The following is a 21627-nucleotide window of genomic DNA, read 5'->3' as shown; positions in this document are numbered from 1 at the left end:
TAATTTCCTTCTTCTCCTCCCCCTCCTCTTTTTTTCTCTTCCTCCTCATTATTAATAATATTAATTGTGCACTTCCAGGGTTCTCAGCTTTTCCAGCTTTCTGGGATGACATGCTACCTTGCTCCGCAGTCTTCAGTTTGATCAGAGAAAAACCTTTCACCACCCTAACACTTTCCCAATTTCTCCTCCCACCTTCAAGTGAAAAGACACCAGAAAGTCAAGAGAGCCCTTTCTAGAGGCAGGTTCCCATGGTCTGGGGGAATGGCAGATGCCTTTCTGCAGTGGCAGCTGCAAGCTTCCACGAAGCAGAAACTGTGGCTCACACTCTCTCCTCCTTCCCTCGCCCTAACCCACTACCTCACAAGTCCACACAATCCTCAAGAACACACAACTCCTCCAACCTCGCATCCCCTCTCACACCCTACTCGGCACGCGCGCCAGGATGCCCGCTGCCACAGTAACGCTCGACCCACTCGGTGGCCCCACCCATCGCAGCCCCGCCCCCGTCCCCGACACCAATGGTCGACGCCCACAGCTCCTGAGGGGCCCGTTGATAGGGCAGCGGGGCCTGCCACTCTTAGGGTGCGTCCCGCCCCTCCTCGCTCCTCGCTGGGGCTGGAGGGGCTGGAGCATCAGCGTGAGTAGCTGCGAGCAGCCGCGGCGGCGGCGGCGTGTCGTTGCAGTTGCGCCATCTGTCAGGAGCCGAGCGGGTGGGGAGGGGGCTGCCACGGCAGAGGAGGAGGGGTCGCCGCAAGCCGGAGGCCGCTGAGACCAGCCCGCCGGCCGGCCGCGGTAGCAGAGGCGAGGCTGCCCTCGGAGCCGCGCGTCCTCTGCCATTCCGGCGCGCGGCGCTTCACCCCGCGCACCGAGGGCTCCCCGGGCACACACAAAGCCGCCGCCTGCGCTGCACCGCCCGGCGGCCACCGCCCGCGCCGGGGAGGGATCCGGCCGCCGGGCCGGGGACACCCGGCGCCGCCCCTTCGGCGCTCTCGGAAGGCCCACCGGCTCCCGGGCCCGCCGGGGAGCCACCGGAGCCGCCTCGGCCGCGCCGGAGGAGGGCGGGGAAAGGACCATGTGAATGGGCTCCGGAGCCTGAGCGCCGCGCAGGTAAGTGGCCGGGGATGCGCCGCGGGAGGCCGCGAGGATGCTGCGGAGACAGCCACCGGGGCCCCAGCGCAGCGCCGCCCCCGCCGCGGGGCCCCGCGCTGCAGTCTCTTTGCCGCCGCCGCCTCCGGGGCGCCCCGCGGGGCTGCCGGGGAGCTGGCCCCGCTCGGAGTCTTCCGCCGGCCGCCCCGGAGGACACCTCTGCGGGGTGCGGCCCCAAGGTAGCGCAGGCATGGGGGCCCATTTCCTCGGCCGCGAGCGGGCGCGGGGTGAGAGTGGGAATTGGCTTGGGGGCGAGGCTGGCCCAGACTCCGCCCCCGCCCTCCTTTCGGGGCCCCCCGCAGGGACCCGGGCTGTGTGTGTTGTTTTAATGTCAGGGATGATGTAATCACTTAATAATTGATGCCCCGTGCTGCTTCCCTCCCCACCCCACCCCACCCCACGCCTGCCCCACTCCTCCACCTCTCGGCCGCCTCCTTCTGCGGCCGTCGCCTTCCCCATCGCATCCTCCTGCCTATTTCTGGCACCTCCCTTGCACTTCCCCCATCCTCCCCTTCACTCTTCCTGTGCCACCACCCACCCACCCTTCCCCTGTCCCCCGTGCTGGAGCCTTCGTTCCTCTTCCTCTGCCCACCACCTCTTCTGCTCCCTCAGGCTCCTTTCTCTTCCCTTCCCTGCTCGCTGGATTTCCTCTCTACTTCCCTAGATCGATGACTGTTTTTGTTTGGTCGCCTTCCCTCTCTTATCTCTGCGGCCACAGACGGGGGGACTGGGCCAGAAAGGGGCCACCGAGCTTGGGCCCAGACGGAGATTTGCTGGGACTCACTGAGAAGAGAGATAACAAAATCACCCTTCTTGCCCCTCCTCCCCCCATAAATCACACAGACTCGCCGGGTGTGTGTGTGTGTGTGTGTGTGTGTGTGTGACACAAAGAGCCCTTTCAGTGCATAGAGAGGAGACACACAAAGTACCCAAGGATGGGCGCTATGCTTCTTGTTTCTCTTCCCTGCGGCTTCCCTTTCTCTCAGATAAAGCAGTTGATCTTCTCTCTGAGAGTCTTTCCTGCCACATTTACCAAAAAATAAAAGGCCCCAGATGCAGGGTGGCAGGTGCTGGCGTTTTGCTGTATTCACGGACCGGTAGTGTTGACTGGCAGCTGCAGTATTCCTTAGATTTAAGGGAGAAATCGTTCTAGCCATCATAAGAGTTGCTTTACTTTCAAGGTAGTCCCCCCTCTGCCCGGTTTTAACCCCCTCTCCTTTGGGGGATAGATACCAAGAGCTGAGGTAGGATAAATTGGTGTGGAGGCTGAAGAATTTTGTTTCTGAATCAGCGAATTAAATTGGTGTTTGATAGGAGTGAAGCAGCCTGACTGGCTTCTCTCAAGTCTAAGTGATGCTGAAGTCTTTTGAAATGAAATCTCGTCTGCCCCGTGGTGTTGTTTTGCCCTTATGTTTAAAACAAGTTCCTGGGTACCTTGCTAATACATCATTAAATTGGTATTTGGAAGACCACTGGGGACAGTTTTTTCCCTGCTTCAGGGTAGCCTTCAGACACCCACATCCTTCCTCTCACCCTCAAGCCACTGCAATACTTTCCACCCTTTGTGCATTTTTCCCGAGTCCCTGCCCCGTGGGTACTCTGCTTTCAGATAAAGAGACTCACAGACTTTTGGAGGAAGTGGTTTGTTAACTATCTCAGGTTTTAGAGGCGCTTAGCTAAGAGCAAAGGATGTAGAGAATCTTTTGACTGAACTCTTAAACCATCTGCTTGATGTTCCTCTTAAAGGAATGTAATGTTAATGTAAATCTGGGGCCTCATGTTCCATTTTGTAAGCCAGGGACTATTAGATGCTTAATCGATAATCTTAAACCTTAGGTTGAACTCATTGATTCCTAAGAGCATGGCTCCCTGATTATTATAAATAGTAATAGAACCATCTCGTTCGTTCTTCAAGAACTTTATTAGAAAAGAGTTGTTACGATTCATTAAACATTCACTTCTGCCCTTTCTAAGGACATTCATCGTGGAACTTTTTATATTAAAACAGCAGTAGGGGGGCCAGCCCTGTGGCGTTGTGGTTAAGTTTGCACATTCCACTTCAGTGGCCTTGGGTTTGCTGGTTGGGATCCCAGGTGCGGATCTACGCACTGCTTATTAAGCCATGCTGTGGCAGGGGTCCCACATATAAAGTGGAGGAAGATGGGCGCGGATGTTAGCTCAGGGCTAATCTTCCTAAAAAAAAATAAAAAGCAATAGGGTTAATGAGTGTGCTGTAAAAACCAAGTTTTGTTTGTTTGATGCCAGACCTGGAAAGGAAAGTCAGTGCACTGTACAGTCTGTTGACCAAGTTAAAGAGATTTAATGATAAGGTCCAATGTGAACAAATGCTCACTCCACTTTCTGTACCTTTACCCTGTGCTTTCTTTGGGTCTGGAATCTCCAACCCCATCTGATTTGCTTGGCTTCTACTTAACCTTTAGGGCCCAGCCCAAAAGTCTTCTCTGGGATGCTTTCTCCAGCCTTTCCCCTCCAAACAAGTCACCATGCCTCTGACTTTGTTTTCCACCTTCAGCAGCATGCATTGTGTTTGGCATCTGTCTGTTTCCGTCGTTCGTTGGTCAGCACGTTGAGAGGAGGAGTCTGGTCTTATTTATCTTGTTTCAACAAATGTGAATTAGGTCCTTGGTATGTGCTAGGCACCTGGATTAATGAGGCTAGTGTTAGAAGCTATAACAAATAGGCTTGCAAAAATATAATGGCTCAAAAGCAATAGATGGTTATTACTCCTCATGTCGTAGTCCAAAATGGATATTTCTGGTCAGTGGGTGGCTTTCCTCCACGCAGTGATTCCAGGCCCCATGCACCACCATCCCATAACACAACATTGTAACCTGCTTTCAGCTGGCAGAAGGACAAAAGAGGGAGTTGAGGGAGTGCACCCACATTTTAAATGCCTGGAAATGACACCCATCACTTCCACTTACATCCTTTACATGAGGGCTAGTTACAGGGCCACATTTAACTTCAAGGGAACCTGGGGAATAGAGTTTAGCCATGTGACCAGAAAAAAGATCAAGAGGAAACGTATTTTTAGCCAGCGGCTTTGCGTATGATGCCACTCAACAAGGCAGAGTCCTTGCCCCCAAGGAGTTTTCAGGCTGATGAGAATTAAATTAAATGGAAACCTAGAGCCTACACCCATTATTCCATTTGTTCTTTTGATTTTATAGGTTCAGGTCCTTTCATTTAAAACATGTTTCAAAAAGCCTTGCTTTTTGTTGGGTCAGGTGGCCAGTTCCCACTCAGTGATCCCCTTGTAATACAGTGAGCTGATGCCTCCTCTGGTACCTTTGGTATTATTCTTTTACTCCAGCAGTTCCTTTCTTGGCCTGTTTTGGTTTTAGATTTTTTTTTGCTTCTGCTCTCCAAAGCCCCCCAGTACATAGCTGTATATTTTAGTTGTGGATCCTTCTAGTTGTGACATGTGGGACGCCGCCTCAGCATGGCCCAATGAGCGGTGCCATGTCCACGCCCTGGATCCAAACCAGTGAAACCCCTGGCTGCAGAAGCAGAGCATGCAAACCCAACCACTGGGCCCTGGGGCCAGCCCTCTCTTGGCCTGTTTTTTTATCTTCTGATTCTATAGACTGCTATAGTGACTAGGAGGGTCCTTAGAAATCACAGTCCTACCTTCTGCAAATTGGAAGAAGAAATTAAGCAGACTCCAGAGGAGAAACTTCTTGCCCCAGGCCATGCTAGAGGAAGGATGCCTCAGCCTGCCCAGCTCTTCAGTCTGGCCTGGGTCCTGTCCATCCACACAGCTGCCCTGACTTGGTGACTGTGAGCCCTGGGTGTTCCATCAAGGTTAAATGATCTTGCAGACATTCAGGAACAGGGCGAACTGCTAGTGTTCTGGATGATCCCTGTCCTCCACAGCCCTCCAAATTATTGGAGTATTCTGTCCGCACTAGTCATCATATTTAATATACATATTTTTGCTATAAACAGTTCATTATATTCATCTGTTCTGCAAACGTTAGCCCAGTATGTTCTTGTGTGCAAGGCACTGGGAGATAGGGTCATGAGAATGAATACTTCTGCTGTCCTTGTTCTGTAGGAGCTTGCAGCCTACTAGAGGAGATAAAAATAATAAATAATAGCTAACTTTTTAAAATATTATTTTGGTGAGGAAGATCGGCCCTGAGCTAACATCTATTGCCAGTCTTCCTCTTTTTGCTTGAGGAAGATTGTCCCTGAACTAACATCCATATTAGTCTTCCTCTATTTTGTATGCAGGATGCCACCACAGCATGGCTTGATGAACAGTGTGTAGGTCTGCACTGGGAATGCAAACCCGTGAACTCCAGGCCGCTGAAGCGGAGTGTTGAACTCAACCACTATGCTACAAGACTGGCCCCAAGAATAGCTGACTGTTGTTGATTATTTACTGTGTGTCAAGCACTGTTTAAGCTATAATCTTAACAATAATGCGATGAAGTAGATTATAATTCCCATTTTACAGATGGGAAATTGAAGCAAGGGAGGTCAAGTAACTAACTCAAGATCATATCACTAGTAAATGGTAGAGTCAGGATTCAGGCCTGATTAGTTTTGTTTCAAAGCTTTGCTCTTAGCCACTAGGCAATATGCAAATTACTACATATGGATATAATGATGATGTTAGTTAAAATGTGTTACATTACATAAACTGGGTGGGGGGTGCGGGGGGGAGGGGTGTAGTGCTTTGGTAATTGATACTGCTAGTTGTTGAGAAATAGAACTTTAAATAAAAAATAAAATGTCCATTCTACCTTCATTCCTTCCGTTTAGACCCTCATCTATTGCTCACCTAGAAGAGAAAAAATTAAATTAAATTTAGAAATGGCAAAGCAAGGCATGTTGGGCTGGAAATACTTTTACTCTGTGTGATTCTTTAAGTTGGGTCCTTCTGTGGTCCAGATAAGTCTCTAAGAGTTTGTGAATTGTGCTACATATTTACTCATTCTGCAGCACTCCTCATTGTATCTGCCATTTGCCAGACATTGAACTAGGTGCTTCAGATACAAAGAGGTGTGATCCTGCCCCGAGGAACTTACCTGCACAAGGACGTCTCTGCCCACGGTGATAAATGCTGTGGTTCTAGGGGTTCTCACAGGAGCAAGGGAGCATACAGAAGGGAGCATGAACTCCGCAAGAGTGGGAAAGTGGGGAGCCAGGCAGAGAAGGCCAGAGGTGAAGAGTAGGACTTGGCTAGTTGAGTGTTGTGGGAAGGTCATTGCCCCAGAAGGAGCAGGTGAGAAAGCCAATGCACAGACCTTTTGGGAAACTGCATGTAGTTCAGGGTGGTTGGAGGTGGTAGAGAGATGGACAGAGAGAGAAAATGGGGCTGGAGGAAAGATTGAAAATGTTCTTCTAAGTATTTTGTCAGGAGTGCCATTTAAGAGTTGTAAGTGGAGATGCTGCTTTGATCTGATTCGTATTTTATGAAGATCATCTGGCCACAATGGGGACTGTTGACAAGAAGTGGTCAAGACTGATGCTGGGGAAGGTAGTTATGGAGACTCCAATGAGCAAGAGATGAGGGTCAGAATGGGAGGAATGGAAGGGGGGATGGAGCGAAAGAGACAGAATAAGAGAGGGTGAGACAGTATTTGGAGGGGGCAGAAGCAGGGTCCTTGGAAAATTAGGTGGAGAGAAGCATGTAGACCAGCAATACAGTAAGACAAGCAGGGGCTGGTGCGCAAAGTGATGACTTTGTCATGGACACCTTGGACTTTCAGGTTGAGTTGTTTCATAGGCAGTTGGATAGATGGGTCTGGAGTGAGGAGTAGGACTCAAATATGAATCTGTTAGCAGCTAATTACAAAATACTTGAAGCTGTGGGTATGGCAGTATCACTATGACAGTGTGTAGAGCAGGAAGAACAGACAGGGCTGAGGAAGAGCCCGGGCGCAGAGGAGGAAGGGGAGCCCAGGCCCTGAATGGGAGAGGAGCAGCCAGAGCATTGGGTGGGCCCTGGGGAGAGAGGATCCTTGATCCCCAGGAGGGGAGGGGTATGCCCCAGAGGTTAAGCAAGACTAGGAACGAAAAGTGCGGTTGGATTTAGCCCCAGAGATATCTGAGCCCTGCCCGAGCAGTGTCAGGGGAGTGGAAGGTGGAAGTCTACAACACTGCTCTCCAGACAAGATCAAGACATGTCTAAAACCCGAAGAACATACAGCCAGAAGAGACTTCGAGAGCGTGTAGTCCAATGTCTTCATTTTACTTATGATGAAAAATAAGGCCAGGGAGGCTAAGTGACTTGTCGAAGGTGGCAAAGTCACCACTTAAAGCCAGGTTTCAGGCCTTCCAGCCCAGGTGAGGAATTTGGTCAAGAGCATATTCAGGCTGTGGTCCTGGTTTGACCCCTCCCAGCTGTGCGAGCTGGGCCAAGTTACCTAATCTCTCTGTGCCTCCCTTTCTTCGCCTTTAAAATGGAGATAATAGTTCCTACCTCAAAGGTTTGTTATGAGGAGTCCATGAGTTAATAAATATAAAACTCTCAGAATAGTACCCCACACAGGAAAAGCTGTGTAGGTGTCTGCTGCTATTGTTAAAGCAGATGTGTGTGTGTATACATATACACACACGTATAATATACACACACACACACACGTACCTATGGATACATATGCATATAACATACATACATATAATGTATGCATCCCTTAGGGAAGAGAGGATAAAAATGTATTGCGTGCATAAAGGAAAATTTTGAATACTTTTGAAAGGGGTTTGGGTGACTGTCAGTTCTGAATCAAGAATTATTGGAAAAGATGGGAAATCTGTTTATATAGTATGATTGAAAATGGCACTTTTAGTGAGTCTTAAGAAATGCAGAATCTTTTTTATTCTGGAGAATAGAAAACATAAAAGCACTCTGAGGTTAGCCCTGTAAAAGGGTTTCTTTGTTTTAGTCAGATAATCAGAATTTTAACCTATTTACAATGAAAATCCCTTGAGTTTGACTCCAGAAGGTCATCGTGACTTTCTGAAGGTAGAATAAACTATGGAGTAAGAAAAAAACTCATGTGTTATGACTTTTCATGCATTTGGTTCCTATGAAAAAAAGATGATTTGGGTTATTTAGAGAAATATAATCTTTTTTTTGTTTTTGTTTTTTGTTAGTGTTTCTAGTTGAGCAAATCTAATTTTTAGCTACTACAACACGTGAGTAGCCCGAACAGTGTTATCCAAATGGACTTGGGTGACATGCAGGGCAGACAACTTAGGGATAAGTGGCACTCTGGACTTGATTAGAGCACAGTAATCCTAGAAGGATATAAATTGAACTGGATTTATGGTCTAATAAAAACGTGGGAAGAAAAGATAATGCCTACTGACTCATGAAACTTTAACAACATTTGTAAGGCTCTGAGTTGTTGTAATATTTGCATGGCAGCCTTTCCCATTCGTTTCAGCCTGCTTCCAGAACCACCCGTCTTGTGCCTGGCTCCGGGTGTGAGGGGACTTCAGGTGCTCTTCCTGAGTATTCTGAGGAAGCAGAGATCATCACATGTTCTGCCCTTGTAGACCTGTGACCTCAAGCAGCACCCGGTTGGTTTGGGCAAATATGTATTGAGCACCTATTAACTGTAAGTTTTGGGGAAAAAAACATACAGTATGGGAAAGTCTTAGCCCATTGCTTATTTCAGTTCAGAAGGCTTTTTCTGAGGGCTCCTGATTTCTGGCCTTGTAGTCCCCTCTCTATTAGCATAAAAAAGCACAGAGCACACACCCCGGCTACTCAGCGCTCCCTAAACACACCATAAAAATAATAAAACCTCCCATTTTTATTGCACCTCAGAGGCCTTGTTAAGTGCTTTACATACGGTAATTTACCTAATCTTAACGACTCTGTGAGGCAGGTAGCATTATTCCCATTGGTCAAGTGGGAAGACTGAGACTCAGAAAGGTAAAGTAACTTACCCATTGTCACACCCCTAATTACTAGAGAAGCCGGGTCTGTCTGGCTCCTAAACTCCTGCCTGCTTTTGCTCCCAAACTGTGGTTCCTCATTCCCTGCCTGCTCGCCCTCCCGGCCTTTGCTTTGCGCTTACTGCTGTGTTAAGTGTTGGGGGATGCAAAGGCGCCTTTAGCCCCAACCTCACTCTTTCTGATGGCTCCACTCAACACTTACCTTCTGGCAAGACCCCCACCCCCACCCTCCTTTGGTCCTGTCTCTGGGCTTTCATGGCACTTGGTCACCGCCTCATCATCATCCTTTATCACAGCCTCACTTATAAAGCAAAGTGGAGTCAGCTGGGTGGGAGAGCGGGCAGATACTGGTCTTTTTCACAGCCTTGTGAGCTCTTTGGAAGTATCTGTATCTTATTCATGGTTGATTTGCCAGCACAACATCCAGCCCTATTCCATGAGGTGCTGTCATTATTATTCCCATTTAACAGGTAGGGAAACTGAGGTATAGACGTTAAATGGTTTTGTCAGGGTCACATAGCTAGTAAGCAGAGCTGGGATCTGAACCCAAGTGGTCAGTCTGGCTCCAGAATCTATGCTCTTAACACTAAATGTGTTCCGTCTCTCAAACAAGACTGTAGAGGGTGAGGGTGGAGACAGGTCCACCACCTCCTAGCCCAGTACCGCACAGTCCATGCACAGTAAACATCAGCCCTCTTGTTCCTCCATCCACCCTGACAGAGCAACAAACAGAATATATTGAGCCAGGTCTTATCTCATGATAAGGAAAGAGTTTAGGGCCACAGTTGCCTGAATATCCTCTGAGGATCTTATAGAATGCGTATTCCCAGGCCCTGTTCTGACTCGGTAGGTATGGGGTGGGCAGGGTTGAACACTGAAATCTTTTCTGTATATGAGAATGGCAGAGAGGATGGGCCCATCAGGGAGGCAGCTTCCAAAAGACAAGGAATGAAGAAACATAGTGAGTCTCAGCCATAGCAGTGAGAGCAGGCCGGGAAGTGGTAGAAAATCGTCAGTCAGTCAGAGCGAGGGGGAGCACAGCCCAGGGGAGGCTGGGGATCAGACATCCGTCACAGAGAGACCTCTTACCTTGTCTTTTTAAGATTTCTAGGTACCTGCTCCTTTTGAATGTGCTGGTGGGATTTTATCTGATGAATTCAAACACTTTCATTTTCTTCAGAGCTTCCATTTTTTGAGGTACCCAAAAATAGTAGGCTTTTCATGGAGTTGTATATGGATTCCATCTGCTTTACACTGAAAAGTAGGGCTTTAATGGAAAATTAAAAAGGAGCCAGATCGCCTTTCCCACAACAAAGCCCAGGGCGCTTTTCCCAATTCCTTTCTTCCTTTAATCCCCAGAAAAAGTTACTGAATCTGTATTTCTGTGAAATCCTGCCCAATTTAAATTCTACTGAAAAGGCAAATAAACACCAACAGGTTTCTTCATTTCTGCACATTGTAGTGTATCTATTTAGAAGCAATAACAATTTCAAATATTGTCACTTAGAAAATTTGATTTTTATTTCAATTTAAATTTTATTCCAGAAATTGTGTGATGTGTTGCCTATAGCTCAGCGCATGCACACATGGATATTTGAAAAGTGCCAATTTCTATTAATGGTTCTTCTTGTTTGCTCTCAGAGTTCGGAAGGTTACACCTTTTTATTGTCTAGTTTATTGTCTGACCTCCTAGAAATACAAACAGAGCACTTCATTGTTTTCAGATGTAGGAGCTGAGTTATCAATGAACTCTTAACATTCCGTCATCCTGTATCTTTTATCATCATTTTCAAGTCTCCTACTTGAAAATGCCAATTCTGTGATTGTCCTTTGTATACCCTTTTGCCCAGTCTATATTCTCTTAACCTGTTATGTCCTTCAGGCTCTCCCATGCTTTGCAAATAATGATTCCAGTTGCTTCACTCCTATACCTTCTAGATTCAGTGAGGAGGTGTTGGTCCATGTCAAAATGGATGTGCTAGCTGATGTAGATACGGGTTCTTTTGCCTTGTCTCTTTACTACCAGCCAGTGAATAGGAGAAAGACCCACGCCTTCCACCATCTCCACGTTTTTAATCATACCTGCACCACCTCATTCACTACTGCACTGACACAGGTGTCAATCTACTATCTTGTGAATATGGAATATGTTGTTCTGGCCTTTGTTTTCCTTTCCTGGAATCCTCTAATCCTTCCTTTCCCTCAGAATTCTATCCATTTTTCAAGGCCCAGCTGGAATCCCAACTCTGGAAAGTTTCCCCTAGTTTCCTCATTCTCTTACCTTGAACATTTGTGTCTCTCAGTTGCCTCCTGATAAATGATACCTATGTTGTTACTTAAATCCTGATATGAGGAATCCAAGGTGCAGAGAATTTTTGTAACTTGCCCGGGGTAATACATCCAGTTGCTAATTTAGTTTAGACTAGAATCCAGGTCTCTTCGAAATCTATGCGTATGAGTCCTGTCTTCTCAGGAGATTGTTGGCCCCAAGTGTGCAAAAATGTTATTTGCTGCTTCCCCCTTTTTTTGGTCCCCTATAGCGTCTAGCACAATGTCCTTCATGGTGTAGATACTTAGCAGATGTTTACTCAGACAGGCCCTGGGGCAGGGCACTGGAATATGGAGCTGGTTTCCCAGCATCTATGGGGCTAGGCTGGCATCTCCTTGGACACTGAGCTTCTGTAGTTTCTGACGACACCTGATTTACTCTCTACTGAGCCACATGGTTTAGGTTCATTGATTGTTTTTATTTATATATATATAATGGAGTATTATTTAGACGTAAAAAAGAAGGAAATCTTGGGGGTTGGCCCAGTGGCACAGTGGTTAAGTGCGCACATTCCGTTTCAGCAAGCTGGGGTTCACCGGTTCGGATCCCGGGTGTGGACATGGCACTGCTTGGCAAACCATGCTGTGGTAGGGGTCCCATATATGAAGTAGAGGAAGATGGGCACCGATGTTAGCTCAGGGCCAGTCTTCCTCAGAAAAAAGAGGAGGATTGGCAGCAGTTAGCTCAGGGCTAATCTTCCTCAAAAAAAAAAAAAAAGGAAATCTTGCCCTTTGTGTCAACATGGATGGACCTCGAGGGCATTATGCTAAGTGAAATAAGTCAGACAGAGAAAGACAAATACCATATGATCTCTCTTATATGTGGAATCTAAAAACAAAACAAACCCAAGCTCATAAATCCATGCATTAATTTTGTTCACTTGGTGGTTTCGCCATCTGAAGAATCTCCTTAGCAGGGAAGGAGGGTTCTATCCTAGACTTAAGGTCCTACGGTAAAGTAAGGATTTAACACTGTGTCCCAAACATGGCCTCTGTTTGTATATCCCTCAAAAGAATGATTGAAAATAAGCCATATGAAACGTTTTCTGTGGTGAGGAGGAGGGACTGCTTGAGTCATGTCTGTAACAAAAGAGGCAGCAACACGACAGGCAGTGTTTGTCAGCCGCTCGTTAAGAGTCTTCTCAGCTACCTGTGAAAAGCTCTCTGTGATTCCTTGTTAATGGCTTCCCCTGCCTAGCCTTCACCTGGATGCCGGGTTTAATGTATCTGAGGGATGGAGAGCAGTCAGAACACTTCCTGTGGATGTAGGTCAACTGCTGCAGCCTGGAGGGGCACAGGGGTACCTGGTGTTCACTGTTGTTTGAAATTCCGTTATGGTCTTTGGAAAGCGGTAGTGAACTTTTTCCTCCCTTGCTCGTGCACCGTCTATGATTCCAGCACTTTTCCTGCCCCCTCCCCACTGCCACAACCACCACCTTACATGTGGGAGATCACACGCCACTGACAAAATGCACTTTCCCCTTGGCCGGCCTATAATGTCACTACTTCATGTATTTATCATGTGTTTAAACAGTTTGTTCATGTTCAGTCACTTTTGTACGTGTCAGTGCCAATATTGTCCATTTTCAGTAGCAAGCGTCTAGGAGGCTGAAAGCACACCTCATTTAATTTGCTTTGTGCTGTGTAATGACACTGAACTGTGCATTTGTTAAATGCTTCTTGATTATGATTCTAAGCTTCCAAGTTGGGAGGTCTTACAAGTGTTTTCAGTACTTCAAGAATGAGATGCATCTGGAATAAATTTTCTCGTAGATAAGACATTAGGTCCCCTGCGTTGATAGATGCTCAGAGTCGGGGTTTAGAATCCATATTTTGGTTGCACATAATGTTTTAGGTTCCACCTTATGTTCCACCTCCTTGGGTGAGAATGCAATGATCTCAACTTCTAATTCTGTCTGCAAGTTGGGGCCAAAGCCTAGATAATGTGCCATACCACTCCTTTCTTTTCATTTGATTTCAGACCTCCAACAGTTGGAGGTAGTTCTCTCAGAGGCTGTGAATTGCTCAGTGAAGGCCAGTGAGGTTTGGCGGGGAAGAAGCTATAAGGACTACGGTAATGAGCAGAACCAGATGCCTCTCTGGGTGCCAGTGGCTCCTGGGAAGTTCGGTTAGTTTGTACTAAGTGTGATAAATGGAGGATTGGTGCTTGGAAAACTGCAGCCCTAAACATTCTCTGATTGTACCTTGGCCCAACTATGCCATATGGGGAAAGAGTTCAGTGTGGGAAAGTGTTAAGTGTCCCTAATTTGGGGGGGCCTAATGCAAGCGCCGCTGCCTTCTCTGATCTCACATCCCTGGCTTGACAGATGTTCCATTTCCAGGGGATGAGACACCCTGGTCTCCACCCCCACAACAGCACTTCCATGCACTTGAGATCCAGCACTGCCCCTGTGGGAAGAGCCCTGCTCTTTGCTCCCCGCCAGGATGCTCAGCTGGGCTGTCAGTGCTCCTGGATGAGCTAAAACATGTGGAAATGATCCACTGCAGAGGGTGATGTTCGTGAGGCTGGGGAGAGAGGGGATAATGGGTGGAAGTGAGTTGACAAAGATTGGTAGGGGCAGGATTGTGGTAAGTGTAGAAAGAGCCCTTGTATTAGTTTCCTGTGGCTTCCGTTACAAATTACCCCAAACTAGGTGACTTAAAACAACCGAAAAATTTCTCTTACAGTTCTGGAGGCCAGAAGTCTTAAAATTATGGTGTCAGCGGGGTTGATTCCTTCTGAAGGCCCTGAGGGAGATGCTGTTCCATGCTTCTTTCCCAGCTGCTGGTGGCTGCTGGCAGCCCTTGGCTTTCCTTGGCTTGTAGGCCCATCACTGCAATTTCTGCCTCCGTCTTCACGTGACATTCTCCTCTGTGTGTCTTTACATCCCCTTCTCCTCTCTTATAAGGACACTCATCGCTGGATTTAGGGCCCGCCCTAATCCCAGATGATTTCATCTTGAGACCCTTAATTATATCTGCAAAGACCCTTTTTCCAAATAAGGTCACGTTCTCAAGTTCCAGATGGACATATTTGGGGTGGGAGGTGGGAGCACTGTTCAACCTACTATCCTCTCAAAGAGATAAAAATGTGCAGTAATTGGGAGGGAGAAGGAACAGATGAGAAAGGTATTTGCGAGTTTGAATGCCTGCTAAAGGGCAGGCACAGTACTTTACATGTGTGATTTTTAAGTATCACTGCAGGATAGATGAAGATACAGTGAAATTTTTAGGTGAAAAGAAAGAAGTTCGGAAGTATGGAGTGTCCTGAAACTTCAGTGAAATTGGAGGCTGTGCCATCATTCAAGGTTGGAAGATTTAGAGATGGGAGAGGACCTTGGGAAATCTAGAAAAAGTCTAAACAGCTATGAAAATACAGGATAATGTGTTAATAGATGGGTAAATGTTTTATAGAGAAATAGTGAGACCCAGTGGAATTTGTAGGGATTTTAAATGGTTCCCTTTAGCCCAGTTTTGTAACTTTGCCTTGTAGTACTTGTCACTTTGGAATAGAAAAATCTGACCTTATGGTGACCTAGGGTTGAGAATTGGTTTGAATGGTCAAGTAGGGAGGATGTTCTAAGAGACTAAAGAAAACAGCAATCAAATCAGCTGAAAGTAGGGTTCAGGCTGTATGGGGGGGTGGGCTGGGATTGGGATGATGGATCAGGTATGGAAGGGTCTGAGGTTTCAGGGATATGATGAGTGAACACAGCAGGTAGGGAGGAGGAGAGGCAAAGGTGAGAAGGCCTTAGGAAGAGGAAACCCAGGGAAGCAGAGAGTTCTACAGTGATGCTGAACAAAGGTAGTTTCCTGTTGAATGGATCGCCACTCAACAGTAGAACAGAGATTCAGGATACCAAGAAATCAAGACACTGAAAGCTATAGACCCCGTTTGCCCTTGGTTCAAAAATGTATAAATGGTGTCTTCCAGAAGAATAACATGTCAGTATGTTGCACTTTTTAAAAATCCTGCATGAGTGTTCCGGGCCCTCTGAGACCTTGCATCATGACCAGCTGGTTTGGCGGGCATAATATTTTGAACTGGTGTTCAATTTACTTTCCCTTCCTCCTAATTCTCGTTGCCCTGGGAGTCTCTCCCATTGAGGCTAAGGATTCCATTACTTCAGGGGGAGGACAGAATATGGTCTAGGACAAAGAAGACATTGTTCAGCTTTTGACTTCCAAAACAGGCCCTTGAGCATGTTTCAGAGACCAGAGTTAGCCTAGGCCTTCATTTAAAAGAGGCAGGCTTTGTTAGAAGAAAAATGGTTTGTGGATTCCAAGGAGCCGGATCTCAGAGGGCCTGGCATGTATTGTACAGTGAGCCGTGCAGGAGGGAGGCCGCAGGAAGCAGGAAATACCTTCCTGGGATGGAGGATGGAGCTTGTGGGGATTAGGAGAAGACTAAAGATAAGAGATGAGTAGGTCACGGAGGTCCCCCACTCCAGGTGGGTGGAGGAGAACCTACACGCAGAGAGCATTTGTACCCTGTCTCCTGTCTGGAACTCTGGAAGGAAACTACCTTATAATGTGCCCTACAGGGGACATGTTTAGGCAGAAACAAGCCCTGAGATGACATCCCCTCCCAATTCCCCAAAGCCTATGCGCGGCGTAGGAGAAATCCTGACAGTCCTGCAGGCGCCCTTGCGCAGATGTGGAGATGCTGAAGAGCTGGGTGGGAGAGGCCTGGGTAGAACGAAGAGGTCACAGGGTGAACCGTTCCAGTCTCAGTGCTGGAAACTGGCTAGGATCGTGGCCGCACATACCCGCCAGTCACATCAGCACCACCAGGCCAATACCCAAAGACAAGGGGATGAGACATCCCAGAGAGGCCAGTGAGGGCCTGGAGGGCAGCACCTGGATCAGTTCCTCTCCCCATCATGTGGGGTCTGTAATCTCCCCCCTGGAGAGAGGAGGGCGAGGGAAAAAGAACACAGCCCTGAGAGGCAGTTTGAGATGAGTTTAATTTGACTAATTGCCCTGAAGCAACTAAAATTTTAAATCCAAAGAGGTTAAGTTATCTTGAAGTAGCAAGATTGCTTTTTCCACCCTAAGCAGAAATGCAACAGTCATGATCAAGTTGAATTCAGCTGTGGAGAAATGAAGTGACATCTCTTATATACAGCCAAGTAGTAGGTGTAAATTTTAAACCTGCCACACTGCAGTTGAGCTGTATTTTAACAGGATGATGATGATGGTGATGGTGATAAATTTACTTCCTTCTATTCTTGTAGTATACTTTTTCCTTTGAGTAAATCGTGGCTTAGCATACCTGTAATAGGTTCATTTTGGGCAAGCAGTGGGAAGATCTGTCCTCTCAAGGGGCAGAGTTGGCCACCAGACATTCCAAAGTGTAGTGGGGATTTTGGCTTCCTGTTGTTTGGCTAGTGGCAGTTCTGAGTGCCCTGGAAGGAACGACCTCAGTTGCCATGGAGCCTCAGGTCAGTGGAAAGTATTAGAATCTCAGGCCTTTCTCTAATGAACTTAACCATGATGCTGGAGACTAGAAGATAATTTTTAACTGGATGTGATCCTTCACTTCCATATTTTAAAGGTACCAGGGTGAATACTAGAAATTATAGTCTCTAACTGACAATAAGGGGAGAAGCTCTTTATTTTTATTCCATTCTCATGAACTAAATAAAGCATGAGTTTATGAAAGGATTCATTTCCAAGTGTAATTCATAATAGTTAGCAGAACACTCCAATGAGGGAGGAGGGGACCCAGTTAACTCTTTTTAAATATATTTCATCTCTCTTTGACATTTATACGAGGACAATGCTGCATTTGAGAACATGTTTTAAAACCTGCTTTTTCTTGAAATGCCTGGTAATTTTGGAAGGGAAATCTTTTAAAGAGTGTGCTTTTGATGGGGTGGAGTCAGGTGGGAAGCTATCTGTTGGGGTACTGCTTGTGTATTTTCCTACTAGAAAATAACTTTGAGGGGCTGGCCCTGTGGCCCAGTGGTTAAGTTCACGCACTACCCTTCGGCGGCCCAGGGTTTCACCAGTTTGGATCCTGGGCGCGGACCTAGCACCACTCATCAAGCCAAGCTGAAGCAGCGTCCCACACAGCACAACCAGAAGGAGCTGCAAGTAGAATACACTACTATGTACTGGGGAGCTTCAGGGAGAAGGAGAAGAAGAAAAAAAGGAAGATTTGCAACAGATGTTAGCTCAGGTGCCAATCTCTAAAAATGAAAATAACTTTGACACTTTGAGCACATCTAAAAACATAAGTATATCTCATATTTTCCCTCATCTGTCAGTGGGAGCCAAGGGAGCTAGAGATGGGGGACCATAACATTTATTGAAAAGAGTGACTAAAATTAAAAATTACAGAGTTTTTAAAAAACGTCGATTTAGTAATGACAGATCATTTTTATATTTTGGACCTATGCAATAGTTCTATTCAAAATTTTCTCAAAAATAAAATTTCTAAAAATTAAAAACGTATGTCCATATATATTGGAGCAAAAAGATCTTTTTATACTGATTATCTAAACATTAAAAAGAGCCTAAAGCAATAATTATTTTTGGTACATGTTCACTCTCTTTAGTTAGTTTTTTAGCCATATATCTTTAGTACCCATGTTGCTGATATTTTTTATGAAGAATGAATTGTTTTTAATTTTCTCATAGAGTTACCTGCAATCTCCTTGAGAGTGGTGTTTTATAGTTAATATCTGAAATTGTTACTATTTTCGATTGCCATCTATGTATACATCATAGCATTTTTAACTGAGAAAATAGCTCTTTCTACAGATGCATGTAAGCTCAAAGCAAATTCTAGTAAATGGAAGCTTTTCTCAGACTAAGGTTTTTTCGTAGTGAAGTGTGTAAATATTTTGGCCCCAATATTTTCACAGGTCTTTTACCCCCATTCAGGATTCTTATCTTCAATAAATATTTTTATAAGACAAAACTCATGAAAATAAGTTTCTCTATGGTCCTTTTGAATGTTTTATCACATTTAGATGACAGAAAATCATAGATTGTTATAATTTCACTCCATTGTGGTACAGAATATGAAAGTATCCAGTTACAACTAGGAGCACCATCAAAACTCGTCACAAGTCAAGATACTCCAAAACCTCCTAAAACAACTTCAGAATTAAACCTTGGGCGCTGTTTGAGTTCTCATAAGTTAACATGTTTAGTTCCTCCTTTGCTTTTGTTGGGATAAATTTCAAGATCTTCTTACTTGCAAGCCTTGTTTTCAGTAACTGTCAATGGCTAAACGCTCTTGAAGCTATAGCATTTTGGCGCTTGATTCACTGCTTTGATCAAAGATTTCCAACTGTTTTGGAACAGAATGCACCCAAAATTTACAGGATTCATTTATCATACCATTATGGCACACCTAGGTTGATTTAGAGTCATTTCTCAAACATTTCTAAAACCTTTGATACATGATGACAGGCAGTAAAATAGAAGGCGTGTACTGCCTTGCTGAAGCATTTTTTGTATTCACAAAACACTGTCACAAAAATTTTGTGGTTCAGTTTTTCTAACTGTTTGTCAGTTTCTACATGTGTAGTTTTTTTTGCCTTTGGTAGGACAGAGCCACTTGTTTGAATGCAATTATGAATTACGCATATGTCATACCCAATAACAAGTAACTTCCTACTCCGTAGGTTTCTTGATTTAGTAAGGACAATTGTTTTTAGCATCACAAAATTTGTATTTGCATCACACTACAAAAACAGATCATTTCATCTCTTGTGTTAAATTTTTTACAGTTTGCAGTAGCATTCACAGTAGCATGAGATGTTTCACCTCTGACAGAATCAACTTCCACAGCCTTTATTTCAATCCCCAAAAATAGAAGGAAAAAAATCAAACCGTTATTGGAATTAACTGATTTTTCTGTTTGAAGCACCTGTTAAAACATAAAACTGGAACCATTTAATTGTTTGTGAAGTTTCTTTCTTCTACTAATGAAATGAACACGTTACAGCTATCACTTCACTTTTCAGATATTCACAAAAAACCTGAAGTTAAAAATAAGCAGAATCAACCGAGAATAGCCGTCATTTGATCTAAAAGAAAAGTCATGCGTCCTAGAGTGCAGTATTACGGAACCTTCTTTAGCTGCCATGTTAAATTGTCATCCTCGGGCACAGTCTGTTACAATAACTATTAACATTTGAAGTAGTTGCTGAGACTTCTTCAGCAGATTTGTGACTTATGGTTTATGTAGTGAATGAATGATATCACCAGGGCTCCTTTTGGTGGATCATAAGTAACAACCACCATTTTGTGCAAGTTGACATTCATCATCGACTTTCCTGAAAAACAGAAATTCAGAACTTAGTTTTTCATTAAGTTTTAGCTCATTGCTGCTGAAAGGGATATTGCAAAGTAAAATAGAATAGCCATGAATAAATGACAAAAACACTGTAATGAAAGCATTTCTACCATTCTTGGGAAGGTCTGTTTCCTGCAACTATTGCATGTACACCTGTAGTTTTCTGTTTCCCTTCTGATGGTGTTTTGTGCATCTCGGGCCCAGCATGGGTCACAGCACAGCCAGTCAGTGCAGACAGTGGCAGGGCACTACCCATCGAGAGTTAGCTGCCCTTAGCTGCTTGTGTCCAAGCTCTTTTTGTTTTATTGGTGAGCATCCTGCATGTTTTCCTTGAAAGGGAAGTGTTTACTCACGCCAAGATTGGAAAAGGACAGGAAGAGAGATGGATTGTCATTGGTCACCTTGCAGGCTTAATCTGGTGTTAAGGTTGAAAATTCCCTTCACTGTGCAGTCGTCTCTCCCACTGGTAGGTGAGACTGTGGCAGAAGCTGGGAGGGCCAAGTGGAGGTTACCAAACCCAATCTTGGTGCATTTTAATGCAACATTAATAATAATATTTGGTTTAAAAAAATGAAACATCTGGACAAATGCTCACTCTGTCCAGCTGCCAGGACAATAGGTATAATCTAGCACTTTCACAGACAGGCCAAGGCATGAGGTCACCCTAGTTGGAGATCACATTTCCCCAGCTGCTTCACACCGTTCTTTTCGTCTGGACTCTTCTGATACCATGACTGCTCTGCCCTCTCGTGTTGCCTTCCAATCCCACTTCCCACAACAGCTGAGGGAGCTTTTAAAAATTGGTGTGAGACCACATTGCTGGGTAACACCCCTCTGTGTCTTCCTGTTGCACCTGGAATAAAGTCTAGCTCTTCGGCCTGGCCCAGGGGGCCTTGCGTGCTCCCACCCTCACCCAACTGGCTTCTCTAGATTTTAAGCTTTCAGGGGACATGTACCTTGCCTGTCTGTTTTCTTCACCAGCGTGGCACATGAGAGCTGCTCGGTCTATCTTCTCAAAGGAATGAATATTTGAATTGAAAAGGAAAGAAGAGGGAATGTCTTGCTAATCCATGGTGGTAAGGAAATGCAAGTCTAAATCTCTGTGTCCTCAATATTATTTCTATCTCTGATAACAAAGTTGGACAGCAGAATGTATCACAGAACTAAATCCTCCCATTAGCAGAGGTGTTATGTAGCCTGTAAACCATTCTGATTCCACAGTCGCCCAGCCAGTCCCCACCCGGGGAAGTAAGTGTGAATTACAGCGAGTCTATTGTTTCCACCAGCATTAGGTCAGAGATTTTGTTTTAAGTACACTTGGCATACAGGAGGAAGAAAGATGGTTCTCTGGTTGATTTGGGGGGTGGTTGGGACATATGGTGTTGGTGGTAGAGGAAGGTTTTGAAGTCACGATTTTGCGATCTTGCTGTGTTCTTACACAACTGCTTTCCGTTGGATCACTTTAAAACATGCTACTGTTCAGTTTTATCATGAGTGCCTTTCCAAGGACAGCAAATGGTTTTACACACTATGACATCGTTTCCATAGCAACTAATGTATTTTAGCAAAGAGAGACTCAGCTAGAAGTAGGCTAAAAAGGACAAATACAGAAATGGCACAGTGTAAAATGTGGGGCAATGTGTGTTGTAGTAAAGATTTTTTTCTGACTTTTGTTTAGGAAAACCCGTATAACTAGATCTTGGCTTCTTAACTCTTCCTAATAAAATTTTTACTGCACCCAGCACTGTCTAGTATTTTGCTGACGCAATTCCTTTAGTTGGCACTTGGATGTGTTCGCTTGCTTTAACACGATGCTCATTCTATCAACCTCAATTTGTAATTTCATCCATTTTTAAAATAGGGTGTTACCGGTAGCAGCCACTTCACTTCTCTGCTGCCCT

The 21627-nt window shown here is 45.4% G+C and overlaps 1 protein-coding gene across 3 annotated transcripts in view; it reads left to right on the top strand.

The window, feature by feature from the left end:
* The first annotated feature begins 631 nt into the window (after positions 1-631).
* Positions 632-21627, top strand: part of FYN (FYN proto-oncogene, Src family tyrosine kinase) — a 204176-nt gene continuing 183180 nt past the window's right edge. Inside the window, exon 1 of one of the 3 annotated variants that reach the window (XM_014866176.3) lies at positions 632-1107. The gene's annotated coding sequence lies outside the window, so the exon portion shown is untranslated. The remainder of the gene's footprint in view (positions 1108-21627) is intronic. The other 2 variants (XM_014866170.3, XM_014866178.3) reach the window with 2 other exon arrangements.

The sequence above is a fragment of the Equus asinus genome, chromosome 24, assembly GCF_041296235.1.
Source record: "Equus asinus isolate D_3611 breed Donkey chromosome 24, EquAss-T2T_v2, whole genome shotgun sequence".
Taxonomy (NCBI): Eukaryota; Metazoa; Chordata; class Mammalia; order Perissodactyla; family Equidae; genus Equus; species Equus asinus.
This window is presented reverse-complemented; position numbering and strand designations above follow the sequence as displayed.